At 37.2% G+C, this 4,048-nt stretch overlaps 1 pseudogene; it reads left to right on the top strand.

Annotated features, from left to right (window-relative positions):
* Nucleotides 1–252: 252 nt before the first annotated feature.
* LOC114092783 (ATP synthase F(0) complex subunit C2, mitochondrial pseudogene) lies at nt 253–667 on the top strand (annotated as a pseudogene).
* The last annotated feature ends 3,381 nt before the right edge of the window (nt 668–4,048 follow it).

Genomic DNA, 4,048 nt, shown 5'->3' on the forward strand with positions numbered 1-4,048 from the left:
ATCCTGAGTTTTGGCATTTTCTTCCACCTGCCAGGACCCCCAAATCTGTTTCCTGGGTCTGAGCCCCTGCATGATAATATAGTAGAAATAAAAGCATTTTTAAAAACTCCCAAATTTCTTTAAAAAATCTAGGAATGAAACCATCACATGACCCAGCTATCCCACTCATCTGTATAAATCCAAAACATTTAAGCCTCTCTGTCTTCTTTGCACTGGGAGAAACTCTCTTGCCATGGACCCCATCTTCTGAAAATGTATGCTTGCTCCAAGTTACTCTCTACTCACTCCTTGGTTAGGCGCACTGCTCACTTGCTGAGCTGACCACATCTGCAGAGGTGCTGAACCGACCAGAGATGCTGACATATGAGAGCCTCAGTAGCTGGGCAGTGCCATATCCCCTGACCTCACTTATCTCTAACAGTAGTGTCCAAACCAGCACCATTTCAAGGGACATGAACATAGCAGCCAAGTTCATTGGGGCAGAGGCTGTCACAGTTGGGGTGGCTGGCTCTGGGGCTGAGACTGGGATTGGAAGACTTATTATTGCTTATGCCAGGAAGCCTTCTCTGAAGCAACATTTCCTCCCCTGTGCCATTCGGTGCTTTGCTCAGAGGCTACGGGGCTCTTTTGCCTGATGGTGGCCTTTCACATCCTCTTCACAATGTAAAAGAGCAACTTCTACCTTGCATTCTTTTTCCTGTGTCTTGTCTGCCTTCTATGTTCTTTTTCCTATACCTCCCCAGGCAATCTGGGGAAAGTGGTTGGCTCAGGGTTTGACAGAGGAAAGACAAATAAATACTGTTTTAATAAGGAAAAAAAAGATTTTAACTCAGCATACTACAGTGAACCAGCTTCATCAATGTTTATAGCAGGACAGTTCACAATAGCCAAACTAGGTGCCCTCCAGTAGATGAATAGATAAAGAAAATGTGGTGTATATATACAATGGAGTATTACTCAGTCATAAAGAAGAATGACTTTATAGAAATTGCTGATAATTGGATGGAACTGGAGATTATCATGCTAAGTAAAATAAGCCAGTCCCCCAAAGTCAAAGGTCAAATATTTTCTCTGATATGCAGAAGTTAATCCAAAATAAAGAGGTGGAAATAAAAAAGAATAGAAAAAAGATCAGTGGAATAGATAAAGGGGAATGAAGGAAGAAAGGGAAAAGGGATGGGATAGGAAAAGAAAGGAGAATGGATCTGACCTTTTTAATGTACACATATGAACATACCATGGTGAATCTCACTATCACGTATACCCACAAGATGCTAGTTTTAAAAATACCATAAGTAGGCCAATGCCACCGCTGCCACCACCCAGAGATCCATTTCCAGGGTGACGGTAGGTTTGATTGCATATGGACACCTCCATCTTGGGACACACATCAGGCCCTTGAAACGCTAAGTCAGAGCAATTGGACAGAAGAAAAAAGTTAAAGAGATACAAATAGGGAAAAGAAGAACTCAAACTATCACTATTTGCAGATGACATGATTCTGTATTTAGAAGATCCAAAAAGTTCCACCAGAAAACTTCTAGAACTAATAAATGAATTCAGCAAAGTAGCAGGATATAAAATCAACACTCATAAATTAAATGTATTTCTATACATCAATGATGATGTATAGGAATCTATTAAAAGATAAATTAGGAAAACTACCCCATTCATAATAGACTCAGGGGAAAAAACACTTAGGAATCAATCTAACAAAAGAGGTCAAAGACTTCTACAATATAAAACTACAGAACACTAAAGAAAGAAATTGAAGAATACCTTAGAAGATGGAAAGACCTTTCATGCTCTGTATAGGCAGAATTAATATTGTCAAAACGGCCATACTACCAAATACAGATTTAATGCAATTCCTATTAAAATCCTAGTGACATCTTAGAATAGTTTTGATTTGCATTTCTCTAATTACTAGAGATGTTGAACATTTTTTCATATATTTGTTGATCAAATGTATATCTTCTTCTTTGAAGTGTCTGTTCAGCTCCTAAGCCCACTTATTGATTGGGTTGTTCAGTTTTTTTGGTGTTAAGGTTTTTGATTTTTTTATATATCCTGGAGATTAGTGCTCTATCTATGTGTGTGTGGCAAAAATTTGCTCCCAAAATGTAGGCTCTCTCTTTACCTCATTGATTGTTTCTTTTGTTGAGAAGAAGCTTTTTAATTTGAGTCCATCCCATTTGTTAATACTTGATTTTATTTCTTGCACTTTAGGAGACTTGTTAAGGAAATCAGGGCTTAATCTGATATGATAAAGATTTGGGCCTACTTTTTCCTCTATTAGGCACAGAATCTCTAGTCTAATTTCTAAGTCCTTGATCCACTTTGAGTTGAGTTTTGTGCATGATGAGAGATAAGGGTTTATTTTCATTTTGCTACATATGGATTTCCAGTTTTCCTAGCATCATTTGTTGAAGAGGCTTTCTCCAATGTATGTTTTTGGTGCCTTTGTCTAATATGAGATAACTGTATTTATGTGCATTTGTCTCTGTGTCTTCTATTCTGTACCAGAATGGCAGTTATCAAGAATACAGACAACAATAAGTGTTGGCAAGGATATGGGGGGAAAGGCACACTCATACATCACTGGTGGGACTGCAAACTGGTGCAACGAATCTGGAAAGCAGTATGGTGATTTCTTAGAAAACTTAGAATGGAACCACCATTTGACCCAGCTACTCAATCCTCGGTCTATATCCAAAAGACTTAAAATCAGGATACTACAGTAATGTAGCTACATCAATGTTTATAGTAGCTCAATTCACAATAGCTAAACTGTGGAAGCAACCTAGATGCCCTTCAATAGATAAATGGATAAAGAAACTGTGGAATATATACACAATGGAATATTACTTAGCATTAAAAGAGAATAAAATTATGGCATGTTCAGGTAAATAGATAGATCTGGAGAATATCTTGCTAAGTGAAGTAAGCCAATCCCAAAAAACCAAAGGCTGAATATTCTCTCTGATAAGTGGATACTGATCCATAATGGGTGGGGGTGCCATGGAAAAAATGGAGGAACTTTGATGGGGCAAAAGGTAGGGATGGATGGGGAGGGGACATGGGGGCAGGAAAGATGGTGCGATGAGATAGACATCATTACCCTAGGTACATGTATGACTGCACATATGGTGTGACACTATGTCCTGTACAACCAGAGAAATGAAAAGTTGCACTGCAATTGTGTACAATGAATCAAAATGCATTCTGCTGTCATATATACCTAATTAAAATACATTAATTATTTAATATAAATAAATAAATAAGCTGAATATATATTACCCCAAGACTTTTACCAGTAATTCAGTAACTTTTTTATATCTTGATAATTGATTGCCCTGTTTTGATTAAGTCCACTTCCATAATTAATAGGAAGTTCTTCCTAAATTGAAATAAAATCAGATAATTATTTATGTAAATAAATAAATAAAATAAAATCCCAATGACATTCTTCATAAAACTAGAAAAAGCAGTCATAAAATTCATTTGGAAAAATAAGAGACTCAGAATAGTCAAAGCAATCTTTAGCAAGGAGAGTGAAGCAGGAGGCATCACAACACCAGACCTTAAACTATACATACTACAGAGCCACAGTAACAAAAAAACAGCATGGTATTGGCACCAAAATAGACATGTAGACCAACGGTACAAAATAGAAGACACAGAGACAAACCAACATAAATACAGTCATCCCATACTAGACAAAGGGGCCAAAATATTCACTGGAGAAAAGATAGCTTTTTCAATAAATGGGGGCTAGGAAAATTGGAAATTCACATGTGACAAAATGAAATTAAACCCCTATCTCTCACCCTGCATGAAACTCCACTCAAAGTGGATCAAGCACGTAGGTGCTATCAAAGAAAAAGTAGGCCCAAATCTTCACCATGTTATCTCAGGATCTGAATTCCTTAACAAGGATCCTAAAGCACAAGAAGTAAAATCAAGAATGAATAAATGGGATGGATTCAAACTAAAAAGCATAGCAGCAAAGAAAAAATGTTAATATGAAGAGAGAGCCTACAGAATG

This window comes from Marmota flaviventris, chromosome 7 (assembly GCF_047511675.1).
Source record: "Marmota flaviventris isolate mMarFla1 chromosome 7, mMarFla1.hap1, whole genome shotgun sequence".
In the NCBI taxonomy this organism is placed as follows: Eukaryota; Metazoa; Chordata; class Mammalia; order Rodentia; family Sciuridae; genus Marmota; species Marmota flaviventris.